This window comes from Pteropus medius, unplaced genomic scaffold (genome assembly GCF_902729225.1).
Source record: "Pteropus medius unplaced genomic scaffold, Ma_sr-lr_union100, whole genome shotgun sequence".
Taxonomy (NCBI): domain Eukaryota; kingdom Metazoa; phylum Chordata; class Mammalia; order Chiroptera; family Pteropodidae; genus Pteropus; species Pteropus medius.
Genome location: NW_024344378.1, coordinates 31,972,826 through 31,993,998, shown reverse-complemented (window position 1 = coordinate 31,993,998; position 21,173 = coordinate 31,972,826). Strand labels below are relative to the sequence as shown.

The following is a 21,173-nucleotide window of genomic DNA, read 5'->3' as shown; positions in this document are numbered from 1 at the left end:
CTCATTCTAACATACAGCATCTGATTTACTCATTGAAAAAAAAATGGAAAATAAATCTGATATTTTTACCTCAATGCTCTTCTCAAAATGATTTCACAAATATTCAATGCATGGGCCATTTGATTTTAAAAGTACTATTAGTTTGTCCTTGTTTCATAAATGACAAAACTGAGAACTAAGACAATAAGTGCCTCATTCAAGTTTCAGTGAGAAAATGTGAGGCCATAATCCAGCTCTGGATTTATTTAATAAATGTCAATTCCAGAGAAAGAACTTCTCAGTTCTACAACGATGTGTGTTTAAGTCCTGAAGAAATAGTAAAAACTGGTAACAGGATCCAGATCATTCTTTGATGTAGCAGGCCTAAGGCAAGAAATATTCTGTTATTGGCAATGAAACAAGAAACAAGGCAGCAAGAGAGAATCCAAACTACTGCCACCTGAATCTTCATCTCAGACTGCTTCAGGTGCAACTCCTTTGCCTACCCTCCAAGGCTCTGACCCTATTTCTTGTGCAGTGTACTCTCATTAGGACACTTACCCACTTCTACTTACCACCAACCCAATCCTCAGGTAATACAATGTTTTTTTAATAATAGAATCAATTGGAAAACAAAATTTAGTATTTTGAAATTTCAGCATATCCATTTTTATGATTTTACATATATCTTCACTGTTTCTTCTGTCCATCATCTACATTCCACTTTAACTTTATTAGACAGCAAACAAAAATTTCTACATCTAACCAAAGTTTAAGAACTTGATAAGCATAACCAGCTGCAAGTAATACCAAGTCTCACAAAAACCTCAAATGAATCTTATTTTCCTTCTACTAAGAAAGACTTGATGTGGCAAAAAATTTATTAAGAATGTAAACTGCTATAAGATAAGCCCCACAAGGGAAGGAATGCTTGTCTGTTTTGTTAATTGAGAAACACACCATGATGTCTGAAATATCATAGATGTTCAATAATGATTTGTTAAAAATTAATGCTTATTTAATTGCACATCTAAGTTATAAGAATAAAGGCTTTTTCATATCTTATATTGTAGTTTATTAATATGGGAACCCAACAGTGATTCTTTGGAGGTTTTAATATTTTTTAGGCAACAGAGTCCATTTTGAAAGCACATGCACACAAACATAAAGGTATTGATTTGCAGGGAGGAATTTAAAACTTGCTTTTATGTACCTGTTTGTAATTTTACTTGTAATAAAGTAAATAAATTTTAATAGAATCAATTGGAAAACAAAATTTAGTATTTTGAAATTTCAGCATACCCATTTTTATGATTTTACATATATCTTCACTGTTTCTTCTGTCCATCATCTACATTCCACTTTATTAGACAGCAAACAAAAATTTCTACATCTAACCAAAGTTTAAGAACTTGATTTGTCTGTTTGTAATTTTACTTGTAATAAAGTAAATAAATTTTAATTGTAATAAAGACAATTTTTAAAAACCTGAAAGTAAGACATACAGATATTCATTATATATCTGCATCAATTTTAGTTTCAGAATAATTTCCATTTTTATTCTGATTGTAAAATATCCTGATTCACACTTACATATTATGACAAATGGTAAGACTTTTTAACAGTTCATCTTAGACACTTATGATATTTTTAAAAAGTAAAAAAACTAAGAGAATATTGGCTTGGAAGTCAGGTAAAAATATTTTTCATTAAAAATATCTTATACATTGTTAAGCCAAACAAGGTGCTAAAGAGTGTGTACCCAGAGAGGCCTGGATCAGATTCTCCCTCACAGCTCAGAAGGAGCCCACCCTGCCTACACTTTGATCTCAGACTTCTCAGAACTGTGAAATAAGAAATTTCTGTTGCTTAATAATAGCAACAACAAGATTATGTACACTATAAAACAGCTATTTAAAAATTAGTAGCTATCTATATCTATATGCACAAAAGTGGGTATGTTATGTGTATGTTATCTGTTATTGTATGCATAAAATATTTCTAGAAAACTACACAGGACTTACTAACAACAGAGGTTGTCTCCAGGGAGGCGGGAAAACGAAAAGGGTATTCTGAAATAGAACCTTCAATACTTTAAAAACTTTTTGTTATGATTGGATTTTTGCCGTATATCAATGTAGTATGCAGAATGATGGCTCCTCAAAGACTCAAGGTTGCCCATACCCTCGACAGACAAAAGAATTTAGCAGGTATAATTACAATTATAAACCTGAAAATAGATTATCCTAGATTACCTGGGAGGGCCTAATCTCATCAGCAGTCCTTAAAAGTAAAGCACTTTTTCTAAGTGGAGTCAGAGAAACATGGCAGAAGTCAGAAAGATACCAAGCATGTGAAGGAGTCTAGATATTGGCTATTCGATACAGGGGCACATGTGAAGACCACAGTGAAGCTTCTAGAAAATAAAAGGAGCCCACAGCTGACAGCTCGCAAGAAAATAGGGACCTCCATTTACAGCCTCGGAGGACTGAATCTGGCCAGAAAACTGAATGGGCTTGGAAAGGAATACATCTCTAGAACTGTGATGACGCACTACTGAAAAGGTCACAGAAATGTGAAAGGGTTAAAGGATAATTAAAATCTGAAACTGGACACAGGAAGTCTATACCTTAGGCCTAGTTTCTGGAACTCCTAACCGCATTCTGTTAATCATGAAACTTGTAACAATGAGCTCATACGCTAACTGCCAATTTTAGCCTGTGTAACCCTGCTTGCTTGCGTGGCATGAAAAATAATCAATTGTATATAAGCTGAAAATTACTGTTTGGCCATCGCCCATGGGAACACTGGCTATTGCCCATGGGAACATAGGCAATCACCCATAGGAACATAACATTCTAACAACAAGCTTTCTGTTTCTGTACTCCCCGCTTGCACACCTGACCAGTGGGTTGACAGGTAGTGAACAGGAGAAAGATAGACCTTTGTGTTTAAGACAGAATGAGGAATGGGATTTAGGGCTTAAAAACCTTGTATCTTGGCATTTCAGGTTTGCTCCTTTGGAAGGACAGCCGCCGGCTAATAAACTGCCTCTATAATCAAAGCACTCAGATTGAGTCTGGTTATTCCGGTCACAACAAGAACCTCCATTAAGAATACAACTCTGCTAATATCTTGATTTCAGCATTATGAGACTCCAAATACAGGTTAAACCCAGCTAAGCTATGCTATGCCCAGGCTTTGATCTATAGAGATGTCAGGTAATAATAGCAATAGAAAACTAATACGATTTCATAATAGAGTTTAAAAAGAAATCTTTGAATAGAGATGTATACAAATACGTAATTTTTTTTCAAAAATTTAAAAATAAAGAACACACATTTCTTGCATTCTGTTTGTATGCCATTTTTCCCTACTGAAAGAAAAAGTTTCAAATCTGAAAATTTTTAAGGTGACTTTCATTTGAAAACATTATCACTACTCAATAGCGTCAAAACTAAAATCATTACAAATCTAATATCTTAATCTACCCATCTGAAACATCAACATTGTAAATCTTATTAGAATTCTTCCAAAGGAGAAATGAATGATTTTTGTCAAAAGATAAAAATATGGAATTATAAATCAGGCAGGCCACTTCAGTTTTCCAAGCTTTAGTTTTTTTGTCCTGGTTATAATACCTACCTTTCCATATTTCATAAAATAATGCAAATAAAAGTGATTTAAAAACAAAAAAAAACACATTAGATCTTTAAGTACTGTCTTTTTAATAATTTTATCTCCTCATAAGTCAAATCTATAAGTAGTTGCTTCCCAAGTCTTTATTACAGAAATTAAATCCCACAGGTACTTTTTAGAGATAAATATTAATGGAGATTCTTCATAGATTTAATATTTGAAAGAACATTATATTAAGTGTGATTGACCTACTCCATCTTCAGAAGACAGCCTGAGGTTATTCCTTGTACCATTGTCTTTTGAAATTTCTCTCTCTCATACTGCCTCAATGATAGGATTTCAATCAATTCACTCAAAAGTTAAAATTTATTAATAACTCTTAATTTATGGCATTGTTTTTTCAATAATTGGCATAAATTTGCTCTTTTTTTCATTTAACTTACTTACAGTGTTTATGTCCATGTGCCTATTGTTTGCTCAGGATTTATGTTTTGAGAGGCATTATTGCACTAATAACCTTTTCATACAGAGAAAAAATGTATAGTAGTTCTTAAAAGCTCAGATAGCTTACTTCTATTTCAGTGCTATTCTAATATGTAAATTTATCGCTACTAAGATATTTCCTTACTAGTACATGATTATATGTTCTCCAGTTGGCTCTTTTCTTCAATATTTTCCAATTAGCACATTATTTTTAATGACAATCATAATCTATTAAAGGGTATATGTGAAAGGTCTTTGACTCATCTTTAACTCCTAGCTAGCTAGTTTTGAACAGGGAAAATATGTAAATTCATATGCAACATTCTAGGCTCCCTTAGTACAGTCACTGTGGTAGGCAGAATAATGGCCTCTGAGAGATAACCACGTCCTAGTCCCTGGAACCTGCAGATATGTTTTGTCACATACAAGATGGAATTAAGGTTGCAGATAAAATTGAGGTTACTAATTAGCTGACCTTAATATAAGGAGATTATCCCAGATTATCTGGTAGGCCCAATATAATCACAGCATCTGTTAAATATGGAAGAGGGAAGCAAAAAAGTAAGATCCAGAGAGAGATTTGAGTATGCTATGTTGCTGGCTTTAAAAACAGAGGAGTATATCACAGCTTAAGGAATACAGGTGGCCTCTAGAAATTGGAAAAGACAAAGTAATGAATTCTTCCCTAACTCCTTCAGAAAGTAGTCAGCCCTGCTGATACTCTTATTTTAGCCCAGTGAGACCCATTTCATACTTCTGAGCTCCAGAACTGTAAAATAAATTTGTGTTGTTTTAATCACCATTAAGCTTGTGGTGATTTATTATAGCAGGAATAAAAACTAATTCAGTCATTATTAATGCAAAGGACACTGACAAAAAGTCATATATTCTAGAAATACCAGGAAGTCATTAAGTCTGCTCCAGAAAAGATCATCCCTAGGTGAATTTATTAAACCCAGATTTTTCTTCATACACGTGTTCCAAAAAGGGACAATATAGGCATGGATGGTACTGCCTGAACTACAGTGGAGGACCAACGACACAAATGACTGTTTGCAAGAAACAGAGATAATTATCACATCTCCAAACGTGGTTCTCTGATGTTAGTGGCAACCGATGGATTCCTATGGTCTTGCTTCTTAATTGCCTTCCGAATGTGAGAAGGCAAACTAACAGGCAAACAGCAAGCAGCTCCATTCTATCATCCTCCCAAATTTCAACCTTTAATTTTCAGTATTCCTTTTGTTCTTTAAATTCTGCAAAAATTCAAAAATAATTGAAAGTGCTCCATAATTTTTTCCTTTGAAGATACTGATTAATCTAAGTCCAATTTCTTCAAACATCACCAGATATTCTATTATCAGTTATTTTTAAAAGACCTCTTTTTCTGATCAAAATAATACTCTCTAAATGAAACTGAAGTTTCTAGAAGTATAATAAATTGGAGCTATTTTTCTGAAAAGGAGAGCTTACTCCTCAAATACAGGCAATCATTAGCTACTTCTTCAAATTATTTTGCTTATTATTACCCTTAATACTTTTGCAACCAGCACTCAGTCAAGAGGTCTCCTTAGAATCCAGCAACTGACAGAGACTAGCAAAGTCTTGGGCAGCTGGGAAGTTCATTTATCTTTCTTTTCTATTTTCCCTTAGATAGAGTTTATAATTTTTGCCAGGAGTGGAGTGAGAGTTAATTGAGTGTTTAACTGAAGAACTATTTGGATAACCTTTGGAGCACAGTGACATATGTGCTACTAACTTTCAATTCAACTCATTTTTTTTTAACCATATTCCGTGAGTAAGGCAACTCATAGTTCATATATCTATATTTCTATATCTATGTTAATGTCTATATTTATAAATAAATATACTGAACTAAATTGGGATCCAGCTCTATACATTTTTGTCTGAAAAATAAATTTTAATGAAAGTTCTCTTTATAATTTAATGTATTCAATGTTTTTTACATACACACCAAATTTTACTAACACATTAAAGCGACTAAGTAAATAAATGTAACCTTGCCAGCTATTTTTTGCCAAGAAAGCTCAAGCTATTAAAAGATTAATGCTAATAATAATGGTAGTAATTATGACAAAAATAATTAAAATTATCTTCCTTTAGGATACCTTTTTTCTTTAATCATCTATTTTTTCCATAAAATTTATTGAAGTATAAATTATATAGAATAAAATGCACCTATTTAAGTTTTCAGTTTAATAAGTTTTGGCAAATATGTACATCCACATAACCACAACCAAAATTAAGTTATAGAACATTTTTGTAACTCCAAAAGTCCCCTAACTCCTCTTTGCAATAAATTACAACCTCCTTCTCCCACAGGTACCTACTGAGCTTTTTTTTCGGTCACTTTGTCTGTCTTTTTCAGAATGTTACATAAACAAATCATGTAATATGTGCTTTTAGTGTCTGGATTTTTCATTCGCATAACACTTTAGAGATTCATTCATGTTGCTGAAGGTATCAGTTGTATGCCCCTTTTTGCTTCTCAGTAGTATTATGTTGTATAGATATACTATATTGTCTTTATTCATTCACCTGTTATTGGACATTTGAGTTTTTTCCAGTTTGGGGCTAATAAGAATAAAGTTGTTAAAAATATTCCTGTAGAAGTCTTTTCATGGACACGAGTTTTATGGCTCTTGAAAAATAGCTAGAAGTGTAACTGCTAAGTTATATAGTAAGTGCGTATTTAACTTTGCACAATAACACCAAAGTGTAAAGTGTAGCATTTTACATTCTATTCAGATGTGCATGAACATTCCAGTGGCATTATAGACTGGCTAATACTTGATATGGTCAAGCTTTTTAGTTAAAGACACTCAAATGAATGTATATGGTATTTCATTGTGATTTTATTTTAATATTCCCTTATGAGAAATGATTTTTATGTGTTTTGCCCTTCATGTATTTTCTTCTATGAATTGGCTGTTTGAATAGTTTGCCCATCTTTTTAATGAGAAGTTTTGTCATATTATTATTGTTTTAATAGATATTTATATATTTCAAATGTATTTCTTTGTCAAACATGTATTATAAATATTTTTCCCCATCTGTGGCTTACCATTTCAATTTTTATGGAATTTATCATTTCTTTTGTTGTTTCTGCTTTTCGTGTCCTATCTTAGAAATCTTTGCTTAACCCAGGGTAGCAAAACTGCCTTTGTATTATTGTACTGGCTTTTATATTTAGATACAAGATCAGTTTGAGTTAGCACTTGTGTATCATGTGTATCATTTTTTATATGAAAATAAAGTGATATTAGCACCATTTGTTGAAAAGATTATTGTTTCTAGATTGGTTACCTTAAAGCCTTTATCAAAGTTAATTGACCACATATTCTTACACTTTCAGGTCTGTTCCACTGTTTTTTATGTCTATATTTATGTCACTATCACACTGTCTTTATTACTCTAGCCTTATAATAAGTCATAAAATCAGTAGTATAAGTTCTATAACTGTTATTTTTCAAAATTGCTTTTTTCTATTCTAGGTCCTTTACATTTCCTATGCATTTTAGAGCCTATGTGGGTCAGTCAAGGCTTTGGGAAAATTTTATACACAAATTTGGGAGCTTACTCTCTCTATAATTCCCTTTTTCTGAGATCTCCCCTTAAAGTTCAAGCTGCTATGTCAGTCCTGGGCTCTGTCCTATGCCACCTTAAGCCAGTAGGGTTGAGAAAGTCACTGTCATAACAGGCAGTACATTTGCAAGTTCTGTCTTTCAAGAATAGAGTCCCCTCTGGTTTGTGTCTGTTTTTAGATCATGCCTCTGGATTCTCACTAACATGCAAAGCTGAGGCTCAATCAGGAGATTTAGGTAGAAATTATACTCATATTTTGGGTGCCATTCTATCTGTGGATCTCTCACTTTAGGATTTTTCTCTAAATTTCAGTCTTCTCTGATGACCAAGAACTCCGCACTGTGCCACCTCCAGCTTCAAAAGATTTGATTTTCTGTTGACTTAGCTGTGGTGATCGGAGAAGGTCAAGATCTGTCAAGAAAGCCAAAGGTCTTTCAGTTGAATCTTTTAAGCATGAACTTGTCTTCACTTTGTTTTTGGTCAATTTCCAGTGTTTTAAAAATTAAAGTACGCACATTTATATACATATATAATACTTAGATTATATACACATATATGTTTTTATTTTAAAATTATTATGTCAGGGCAAATGGGTAGTGGTGGTAGTGGTGGTGATTCTTTTGACTACTTCATTTTGATATTACCTGAAACTATCTCAAAATATATTTTTATTTTTATGGGTGCAGGCACCATTATTCAGTGCTTTAACTGTACATCCTGATCATTTCAGATCAAATATGAATATTGGAGCAATAGGTGTCAATGAAAATATTCAGGGTTGCACATGTGCCAAAATCTCAATTTCCCCTTTATGATTAAAGAAGTATCAAAATAAGAATAAGTTGAAACCATAGAGAAAATTGATTCTAACACCCTGGGAAATTGAGGCTTGGCAGGATGTTAAGCTTGGTCATAACAGGGCACTGGAGAAGCAGACAATGCAGGAAGAAGGGATTTTCTCCTCTTCGTTAAGGTGTTCCTTTATTGGGCTCCTGAAGCAGATGATCCCACTAATGCCAAACTCCTGAAGCACATGTTATTCCAGAGTCTTTTTCCTGCAGTGAAGTTTCTTCATTACTTGGCTTCTGCACTTGAATCAGCATGCCCAGTAGTCAGCAGCTTCTTCTAGTACTCCTCAGGTGGTTTTATAGGAAATGCCACTAGTAAAACACTTCTCCCTGTAAATCCTCCCCTTAGCCATTCAGTTACTCGCAAGTGACTTCAAGAAGTATGGTACATTCCTGAACTACTTCCATCAGCATTACTGAGGGCAGACTTCTAGGAAATTCTGCCAGCACAGCACTTCAGCAACTTCTTCCTCATCCAGGGAACCAGAGTCACACTCTTTCCAATGAGGTCTGGAGCTCAGCCCTAGGATGAGGACAGTCATTCCTTGGGTGATCTATGTAATCTGTGGATATAATGGCTAGTATTCAAAACATGACCATCAATCAATAGATAATTTCATGCATTGTGAGTCTTTGAGGTAAGTCACAGGACTAATTATTAGGCAGAATGAGCAACAGAATGGTTTCTTCAGGCAAAGGTAGAAAATGCCTTGAATATTCTCTAACAAATTAGTTGTTGTGTTCAACAGTGGCAGTAAGACTTCAGGTACACACTCTTAACCACTCACCATGTGGTGGTGGCTTAGCTTTCAACTCTCACGGAAATTAAATGCCAAATTGTTGGTCAGACTGAGATGACACTTCGATGCAGTCACACATAAAAAAATATAAATAATAAGTACTACATTGATGCTTAACCTGCCCTTCATTAGAGTTTATTCTCTTTCACTCTACCTTCTCTTTTACACTGCCTTCTACAATGTATCATTTTCATCTTGTCTCTCATATATTCTACACAAAGATAATGATTATGTATAACACTGATAAACTTATGTATATTGTAAATGAACAAATGAAGACAAATATTAAACTATATAATCAGCAAATGTGACAATTTTTGCTTTTATTTAATAGTCTACCATCAGGAAAGAAAAAAACATTTAAACATTAGTATAAAAGCTTGTTCTCACAAAGTAAAATTACTACTAAATTGAGAGACACTAAATGTGAGAGATGTTCATGCAGACATTGGAAACAAAAATTGTTTACAAAAGAGAATACATAATGCGTCTCACCATGGTCTAAATGAAAAATCCCTCATAATACTTCACCTTATTTTCACTCTATAATTACTAAGGAACTTTCTATTTATAATTTAATGATGATGAAAGTTATATCCTAACTAGGAAGTCTGAATATTGCTGTTAATGGAGAAGGATATTCGAATATTCTTCACTGTCAATCAATGTATTGACCTTCTTGCTTATTCATCAGGATCTTGTGAGTTTAATATGAGTTGGCATCCCTTACTCCAGTCAACATGGAGTGCCCTAACAGAGACCAAATGCTGGAGTATGGATAAATTATACCAAAATAGTGGTATGCAATGAGATACTTAGTAGCCAGTCATCCAATTATCCTCTCTTGATAAACCAAACTCATTATCGTCGACATAAAATGTTCTATTAAAGTTCAATATATATTTTAAAAAAAGCAAAAAATGACAAACACTGAGTTTGATAAAATTTCACACATTGAATACACCTGTGTAACCTGAAGCCAGGAAGAGAAAACTATGACTGCTTCAAAACTCCTCACCCCCATCCCATTTCTGGCTAAATTCTCAAAAGGTAATCGGAATTTTGACTTAAATATCATTACTTAATTTTGTCTGTTTTTAAACTTTATATAAATAAAGTTATACAGCATATGTTCTTTTGTGTCTAGATTATTCTTGATTATTTCACTCAAAATTGTATTAATCTAATTATCCATATTGTTGTATGCAGGTTCAATTTATTAAAATTATTCAATTTATATATATATATATGTGTGTGTGTGTGTGTGTGTATATATAATATGAATTAACTATATTTTTCCATTATTCTGTTGATAGACATTTGTCATATGTGTGATTTTCAATTTTTGAATACCATGAATAATGCTGCCATAAATATTCTTGTAAAGTCCTTCTTTGAACATATGTATACATTTCTGTTAGTGGAACTTCTGGGTCATAGGATATACACCCAGCCAAACACTTTTCCAAAGTAACTGCGAATTTAGACTCCCAGCAGGAGAGTATGACAGTTCCAGTTACTCCACATCCTTAGCAACTTAATCATTCTTTAATTCACAACAAACATCTTTTTGTGTTTTTCTAGCACATTAATTTCTTATAATATTTTTATTAAAAGTACTTTATGGCACTCATTTTTAAATTAGTCTTTAGCATATGAACTTTATTGATAATGCAATGTATAAAACTAATGGGTAAATGTATCTATTGAAATAATCACCGTAAAATGAAAAGTTCCAAAAATAATTTTCTATCAATTTCAGCTATAATGTAAAATTGGAAATCTAGCAATTTCATTCTTTTCTTCAAAATAGAGGAAATAAATATTACTAGGCTATAAAGGATGAAATCAGCTTTTCAAATATGCTTTCAATAGCTTTGGTTAGAAAATTAGTCTCTGATGAAAATTCATGTACATTGACAGTAATTAGAAGATTGCCTTAATTTTTAGACTACAGCTTTTGAAAAATGAAGATCTCCTAAATTTGAAAATAAATACTAAAGACAATTATGTAAAATCTAGGAAGGGCAAAATACTACTGTTTATCCCATTTTAATAAGACTAAAAATGCATTTCCAAATCAAACTCAGTTTGCATAGCTATGCTCCTATAAATCTTAAAACAAAAACACAACGAACAGTTTCTGAAATTAATCTAACACAACTGTAATTATTATTGTCTGCAACTATTTGCACATTTGGGTTTTTATTGAAAAAATCAGCACCATTACTAAATAGATTTTCTTTGAGCATATACTGTGAAAGACCAATAAGCTTCAAATCAAGACAAGATCTGAAAATAATGTCTGCACGTCTCAAGAAATAGAATATCCAGTAAAGCATGGGAGGAAAAAAAGTATAATAGTGTTAATTTAATAGCGCTTTGCTTTTCCTCTAAGTATTCTTGTAAACCAGCCAAGGGTATTTTACCTCTTCCTCATCTCCACTGACTCTGCATGCATATATGCATCATGGCAAGATTGTATATACCAATAATGCATTGATATGTTAACTTTAAAGGGCATTTTAAGAAATATTTTTACCCACAGAATTAACAATTAGTTTGACTGACTTTTAAGTGGCCCTAGTGAGTTTTAAGCAAAAAAGTTACACAATTCGAGTTTCATTCTTTTAAATTCCCTCTGGCTAATATATTGCATATAGAGCCTATGGAGAGGCTAACGTAGAAGCAAAGATACATTCAAGAAGGCCTCTGCAGTAACACGAGGGAGAGATTATAGTGTTTAACAACTATAGAAGTGAAGGTAATGAATGTGGTCAGATTCTTAATTTACTATGAAAAAAGAGCAAACAAAATTTACTGGCAGATTGAATATGAGGTATGTATTAAAAAATGAAAATTCAATTGAGTCGATTTAAAGATCAAATTGGCTTTATTCAATGATTCATGAATTGGGCAGCATCCCATCCAGCAAATAGAAAGCTGCTCTAGGGAGCTGTATAAAAGTTTTTACAGGTGAAAAGGGGGTGGAAAAAGTAATTAGCAAACAATGCATTGTTTCAGGCAAGGTTGCCCTAAAGGAGAAAAGGGGGGCTTATTGGGTGGGTTATCTCAGTAATATTGGCTGGATAATTTCATATCGGCCAGCTAAAAGTTACATTCCTGGGAAGCTGAACCTAGTACAAGTGACTCCATTTGAGACTCTTGTCTTATTTGTTAACATACCTGAGTACAAAATGACTCTAGGATGACTCTAAACTCTTTCTGAGCAATTGGAACTACAGAACTGCTATTAATTAAAGGCTCTGGCACAGAGGGTAAGAAACAAATTAAGACAGGACAACAGAATTTTAGTTAGGACATATTAAATTTGAGATGATGTTTAGACATCTAAGTGAGGATTTCTGGAAGGCTGTTGTGTGAATAGAGATTGCCAAGGTGAAGTCGTTTATGTCAAGGAAACTAAAATAGAGCCAAGAGGCTGTGAAGACGTTTGTCTTACATACTCTCTACCAAGCACATTTCTCTATGAATTTTTCAACTTTTTAGTTGTGCCTAAACTTTATCCCCAACTTTCCATGACCACCAGACCATCTGGGTTTCTGACTTTAAAAGGAGCCAACCTGTTTTGCCAACTCTCACCCTTCATTTGCATATTGGGTTCAACCAGTTCCTATTAACTTAGCCAGAATCCTTCATTTACATAAAGAAGACCAGATTGAGGGCAGTACACAAAGCCTGAGCCTTTACAAACTGTGCCTTTCTTCATTCTCTTAGGAGCACAATTTAAATTGCTACCCGAATCTGTGCCCAGATTGCAAATTCTCCTTTGTTCAAATAAATGGTTTTTTTTTTATTCTTTATTACAGCCTAAATATTTTTTGTTAACATTTGTATATATAAAATCTGGGCTGGAGATATGCTTTAAAAGTCGTAGTGTATAATTGATATTTGAATCATGATACTGCCTAAAAGTTCCCAAGAGACCAAATGTAAAAAGTGAAAAGACCCGAGGACTAAGATCTGGGTCCTCACAATATAGAAGGATGAAGAGGAGAGGAACGACCAAGGAATATTACGCTGAGAAGGAGCTACTAGCACGTAGAGAGAGAAAACAGAAAGTAGAGTGAACCAGAAGTGTGGTCATGAAAGTGTTTTAAGAAGAAAGAGTAATCATCAGTGTCAAGTCCTACTAATAAATCAAGAAGACGATGAGCAATGATTTATAGATTTAGCACACAGTTTTCTCAGAGTTTTCATTGTGTTCAAAGCATAATTGTAGCAAGTTTAAGAGAGGTTGGGAGGACAAAATAAATTGATAACAGTGAATAAAGTCAAGTATTCTGAGAAATTCTGCTGTCAAGAGAAGCTGAGAAATGGGGCAGTGGTTAGAAAGAAAAGTGAGATTAAGAGTTTTTCGTGTTTTTGTTTTTGTTTGTTTGTTTGTTTGTTTAAGATGGAAAAAAATAAAAGCACATTCATACAGAAGGGAGAAGAGAGAGTGACCGGAGCCAATTTCTTGGATAGGTAAAAATGGAATGTAGTGTCTGTACAAGTGAGGAGATTGACTTTAAATGAGATCGTGGATATTTTGTCCAAAGTAATAAATCATAAACTGTAGGTAAGAATGTAGAAAAGGTATTGAAGATTTGAGAAAAGGAACTATCATAAAGTCATCTAACAGAAGAAAGATATGCACAGAGTGAATAAACCAGTGAAATACAGTAGGATTTTTGCTCAGCACAAAAATAACTCCTCGAGTTTAGTGATAATTGAAGTTAGACAGACAAGACAGCACTTCATGTGAGTTTTTCACTAGTCATGCACAGATGCAAGCACAAGGTAGGTAAATATTTGGATTGAACCATTTTCAGTGCCTTGGACTCATTTATTTTTCTATTTCATTCTAAATTCATCCCTTCAGTACACATTTCATAGTACTAACAACAACAACAAAAAAACATATTTTAAGGTGAAGCATACCACACCTTTAATAAATTGGTTTGTTTTTATATGCAAGGGCTCCTTTTAGGGTACTTTGCCATATTTTGTAGCAATACGTTGTATCTTGAAGCATGTTCAGCTCTCACTTTTTGTTCTTAACTTTTAAATAATTTTTATTTCATTATTCTTATCATATTTCAGTTTCTCGACTTGGTCTTATTTGTTTCCAAGCCAAAAAATAAACTCAAGAAAATGAATATTCCTTCCTTTTTTGATTATTTTAACAAAACCTAAAACACATTATGGGCACCTATAAAGCTAAAGAAATTTTATTTTCAGAATAAAATCCTCAACTCTAATGAAACATATTTATCTTCAAATATTCGTAACAACTACCAGATTGTTATTAATCCAATGGCAATGGGTTAATATACAGCAGGAGGTGGTCTTGTCATTAGGGAACATCAAGGGGAAAATATAATCAAATACACTAAGAACCCAAACATTACTGGGTTTTATGGCTTCCACTCTTTTTCAACAATAATTGTGATCAAAGAGATTCAGAGCTCTTTTTCTCCTATTCAGAATGTATTAAAAACCAAGGTATTCTTGAATTTTAAAGTCATTTTTCAGTTTTCTTTTGAACTTCAAGTTTTAAAAATATGGAAACCGAGTTTCTTTATAATGTGTAATCTATTTTAAATTTATAAGGTTTATAAGTTATATATAATGCTGGAATAAATAAGATTACATAATAAAAGCTTGACTCCAATGAGAAGCCAAAAAAGTATATTTATAAAAAGTATTCACTATATTCGCATTTTTCTTCAAAATTATTTTTGCCTTCATCTTCTGAAGTTAAAAAATTATAGAAACATAATAAATTCCAAAAACTCCTCAAGGCTGGGAAACATAACCCAGGGAAATTATTTTTGCGGGGACAGTCCACATTTGCAATGACAATCAGTTCTCTAATTCTGTAGAATCACATAAACTAAGAACTGGAGTAGGCCACTTCATTTTCCACATTAAGTAATTATTAGATTTACGTTTGCCTTGATTGTCTTCTTGCAAACATATTTAGCTTTGTTAATGTTCCCCCTAAATTTGTTGCACTAAGAACTAGTCACAAATATCCAAGATAACCTATTAAATTTAGTGAGATGAGTGGAATTTAAAAATTCTTTATTCTCAACACTCCGCTTCAATCTAAATAATATCTTTGCTTTCTTTGACAACCACATTACAAGGGGATTCATATTGAACAAGTGTTGCCATTTCGGCATGATTTCTCCAATCTCATATTTCGGTATTTGATTATATGAAGTTGATGTAAGCCATATATATATATATATATATATATATATATATATATATATATATATATATATATATATCTTTATTGCATTTTCTTTTATTAAGAACAACCATTTTTTTCTAAGCTGTAAATATATTTTTAAATTTTAATTTGTTATTCACAAAATTTATCTTAGTTTGGTTTCATTCACACATATACTTTTAAAATTATTTGTTTGTTTATTTTCTTCCAGGTGTTAGGAACAGCTAACCAGCTAGAAAAAAATGCTTCCTGTGACCATATGGGGCTTACTATTTAATAAATTTTAGCTATTCATCTAAGTAGTTAATTTTTAAAAATCCCTAAATGAAGCAGATTCATGAGATATTTCATGCACCAGCTTTTCTGGGCAGTAATCTGTGTCCTCCGGGGCTAAAAAAGTAACCTTCATTGTTGCTCTAACTGCCTAATGTGCTCAGAATTCAGTCCACATTCTGACTTCTACTGCAGAGCACTCAGCCCATATTGCTGATCTTCCTATAATGTGTATCCCAAAGATAGTGAGTTCCTTGAGCATAAGAACTGTGTCTTTTGCATCCCAGCATCTCGTATACTATGCATGGCTTGTATTAATCGCTAAATAAATTCTTGCTGAGCTATTGAACTGTATGTACTCAACAATATATTATGGGCAATTCTCCAGTTTTCTCCTGAACCAACACTGTTTGACTAGAAAATACAGCAACAAGTTCATCAAATTTTGCTGCATTTTACTACTATATATTTTCTCTTCATTAGATCCATAAACGTTTTATAAAGAATACTGATTCTTTCCAAAATCCAGTTCATTGCAACTCTCTTGCTCACTCTAGTCTATAGGCTCTTGCTTATGACCTTCTCTCTTATTCTCCTTGGTTAACTCCTACTATGTCTCTTTTGGTGAGAAGGCTTGATTAACTCCTACTGTGTCTCTTTTGGTGAGAAGGCTTGATCCTTGTTAGACTAGACCAGGCATTTAAGTAAGAAATTCGATGTCCCTGTCATAATACACTGTTTTGCAAATACCTATTAAATTGATTTATGTCCTATAGTCTCAGCTACATTAAGCAATCTCTATGTTTTTCCTCCTTGATTTTATGTCCCCAGTGTCTAACATAGGATGATATTTGCCACAGAGTGCATCCTCCCTGAAAATAATTCAAGTGAACTATTGTTTCACACTACTTAATAAAACAGCAGAGATATGTTTTCTAAATAGATCGTGTCTCTAATTTAGAAGAAAAACTCTTCAATGTTGAATTTGATATAAAAATTTTAATTCATTAAAGGCTATAAGTGTTGGCTTTTTATAGGTTAATTAATGAATACCATAATATCTTCTACGCATTTGTTTCCACATTTTATTTCAATATTTTCCTATATTAACTTATTGCCAAAGAAACAATATGCTGCACATTTTATCATACTCATTTTTCCTTGGATTCTTAAATAAATATGCATATAATTATTTCTTTGTTAGCAATTATTATTGTTTAACTCTTGTGGAATTAAGTTTGTCATCAGTTATGTCAGATCTAACGACTTGAATGAAAGCTCTATGAGGTCAGTGTCCATGGTTTGTTTATCTTCATATGTTATAGCTAGAACTCAGCCAACTGCTCAATGATTAACTGAATTAATTACCTAATTAAAGTTGAAAGATATATTCAAATTATATGTAGATTTTTACTAAATAAGTGTTAGATTTAATTAAGGCACTCTCTTTTTTATAAGTTCCACCTATATTCCATGTTTTGCTCAATTCTACTTTAAATGATTGCTATTCTGAAAGCATTACATCAGCTGTTTTATCTTGTTTAAAATAGAGATTAACATCACCCAAAAGAACTGATAAAAATCTTTGATTCTTCCTGTCATTATTTCCAGCATTTTATTATTCACTAAGATGATTAGTGTTAACATAAAGAATATTACCATGTGGTAGGAGTTGTATATGTAGAACATGCCTATATCAATTATTTTTCGGTTGCTTCTAATTTGTACATCATTGAATGTATTAATAATTCTTTTCTAGATAATCCAAGATAAGGTGGTATGCAAAATAATTAGATAAATTTAAAAATCTGTTGTTAAATATTTAACATGCTTTTATAATATAGTTTACTAATATAATAGATGTGAACATAAATTTAGAAGATATTAAAAACCAGAAATATCATCACATGTTTTGTACAGTCCTAGGAGTTTTAAAATGAAATTTTGTCATGTGATTAACAGCAAAGAACATTTTATATTTATTAACTTGTTTTATCAAGAAAAATAAACTGACCCCTTGTAGGTAACATGTTACCTACTTTCAGATGTGTTATTAGGCTTTAACTGTGGAAATAGAAATGACCTTCATGGCTCTACTTCACTAGTACCGAGGACGAATGCTTATGTACTGTCATAAGTTATATAGGAGTTTGTTGTAACTGCATTGCAGTGCATTTGATGGATTGTAAAGATGGGAATGGATACTGCGAAAATAGATTGTGAATGTACTCATTATAAACTTCCAACTGATACCTCATGGAAATTTCATTTGGTCTCAATGTTTACCTGAGATAGGCCACCATGTAAAATTACACACTGATGAAGCAGCAAAAGTCATGTTCACCTAAACAAGGTGAGAGTTGGCAAAAAAAAGAGGCCATATTTGTAGGTATTTTATCAGTATAGCATTAGTAATGATATTAGTAACTATAGTAGTTGTTATTTATTGAATGTACTGTATGTACCAGGCGTTATTTTATTCAGTATAGTTAATTATCCTGTGAAGTAAAGATTGTTATTAGTATGCTAACAGGAGGACAAAAAGACAAGAACTTTCTTAAGATCTCATCATCTTAATGGCTATGGATTCGAATAAGGACACTAACTCATGTCTGTTATATTTCAAAACCCATAGTTTTAAGTAGTGTTATATGCAACCTATTACTGGGACTTACTGGGACTTACCGTCGTCTTCACTTCTAGAAGCATTTCTTGATAATAGTGATGTAATCTTCACCAGTGCATGGTGGGAACCACAAGTGAAAGCCCATAAGAGGATAGTCTAGAGAAAGTCTATGTTACTTCTGCAATTGGTATACCTCAGCTGGTGTGATTAAGTTAATGATTTTGAGCTAGAGAGATTCAGCTGAATTTTCTGAGTGGGCCCAAGGTAATACCAAGGGTCCTTATAAGTGAAAGAGGAAAGAAGGAAGGTCAGATTTAGAAAGAAATTTGAAGATAATATGCTACTGGCTTCAAAGATGGAGAAAAGAGCAATGAGCAGAGAAATTCAGACTGCCCCTAGAAAAGCTAGAAAAAGAAAGGAAACAAATCTCCCCTAGAGCCTCCAGTAGGAGCATCAATAGGAAACTAACAGAATGACAAGCCTACGTGGTGGTTTCTTAGATGGAATAATAATAAATAATAATAATAATAATAATAATAATAACAACAACAACAACAACAATATAATGATAAATCTCAGAAGAGTGGGTATTTTAATGAAATAAAAATCTTTATTGCAAAGTTATGATAAAATGCAAAAGTAGAAATATCCAATATCTTTGGAAATGTCTAAAACTAAGAAAGCAATGAAGATTCATCCAAAATGTACAATTGTACTTCTCTACTTCCAAATAAATCGATGCTTGTGAAAGCTTGACTACGTTCCAAATTTTATTTTTTAGTAACTACATCATTGTTTCTTGATAATCAACCATATACAGACCACAGTGCTAGTGGTTTGATTTCTGATGGTATGAATCGCATCTAGGGGATGAATTAGTAACATAAATAAATGATAATAATAGCTAATATTTATTGAGTAGTCACTTTGTTCCAAGAACTCTTCCAAGGTTTATAAGAATTTAAAATGTAATCCTACAGCAACTCAATAAAGATATCTGAGGTTTGGAATGGCTAAGTATTGCCCACTTCATATGCCACTACTTGTGGAACCAGAACTTGAATCTAGAGATAGTTTATATCATTGGTTAAATCACCTGTGTACTGTCTTTTGAAGAGACATCCTTATTGTCTGGAGATATTTTTCCAGAAATCAGAGCAGAAGAAGTAGCCATAGTAAAGCCACAACAAAAACTGCTTATCATAATATGAAGAGAATAAAAAGTAAATATTTATAATTGATGAGCAAATAGAAAAAACAAATGCACATAGATTTGACAATTTTTGTGTTGAATAAGGAAATTTATGGAGTACTATTTTAAAAGAAATCTCAGGATCAGGTAAAATATGCTTTAATTCAAGTTATCTTTACATGTTTTTATATAGATGGAAACCCAGTGAGAGAGAACAATTGATACAGTAAAAGAACAAGAGAGATATAGGAGTTTCAGAGGCAGTAAGTGAGAGTCAATCAAAAGCACAGGTGGCATGATTAGAACTGAAGAGTTTCATTTTTTTTTTTTTTCTTTAAGACAGGAGGGAAAAAAAGCAGATAGGAAACAACAAAAAAATATTTGGATGCAGCAAAGATGGCTTATTTGGCAAGCAACAAGGAGTGGAGAGTTGAGGGAGTTCTGTCCAGATAACCTCAATCTGTTCGATAAAATAGGAGGCAAAGTCACATGCTGAGGGTGAAAAGATTTGAGCTTGATTAGATGGGACAGGTTTACAGCAGTCAAGCACATAATGAAATAGGGAGTGAACATGAAATAAATAAGATGATTGCTAAGTAGCAAAGCGGGCAGCAGAGTGTTGTTACTCAATCAAATAATGCAATCTGAGAGCCAAAATGGAAAGAGAGATAATGGAACCTAAGGTCAGAGGAGAGAAGCAAACAAACCAGGGATTCTCTAAAAGGAAGTATTTCTGCAATGTCTAACCACAGGTTTCAGAAAAGGTGGGGAACTCTATTTTAGGTATTCTGCCATGTGCTGTTCCTCCATCATAGTTTTTCTTATACTTCATTGTACTTGCTCCTTTAGTATGTCTTCCTCCACTCATCTGTAGCTCAGTGAGGACACAGACTATAATCCTATTGCTCATTATTGTATTCTCCAGCATACAGAACAATATATGACATATCACAAGTGATCAGTCAATAGTTATTTTGCTGAATGTTGACAGGAACCAGGAAATAGATGATATGGAGAGATGGAGAGATGCAATAATAACAGCAACACAAGACATTCATGATACTTGGAACACAGCAGTTTTCAAAATCTACCTGCCACAAATGCCATAGCCAATAAATTTTCCAACTTTCTTAGGTATATCCAATCAGCATATGCCCTAAATTAGTTAAGGCTAGATACTTTCACTATAGGATCACATAAAATCCTGATGCTTTTCAAAGGGGTGAAAATAGCCCCTGTGTCAAGGTTATTCTGTTATTTCCTCTCCCTACTTGATTCTGCTCCTCCTCTTCAGCCTGGGTGGAGGTTTTAACCAGTGACCTTGTACGTCTTACAGCATTTATGTTGTTCTAGTTCTTACATAATTCTCTCTTTCTATCTTTCGACTTGATGATAGCCCTTACGATCATATCATGACCCTGGACTGCCTAATTTGCTCCACCTGTACCTCTGCAAAAATCATTCCTACTTGAAGAAATCTAAC

The 21,173-nt window shown here is 33.0% G+C and overlaps 1 protein-coding gene across 1 annotated transcript in view; it reads right to left on the bottom strand.

Annotated features, from left to right (window-relative positions):
- Positions 1-21,173, bottom strand: part of LOC120608950 (sperm motility kinase-like) — a 105,599-nt gene that overhangs the window by 41,794 nt on the left and 42,632 nt on the right. The gene's annotated exons all lie outside the window — the stretch shown is intronic.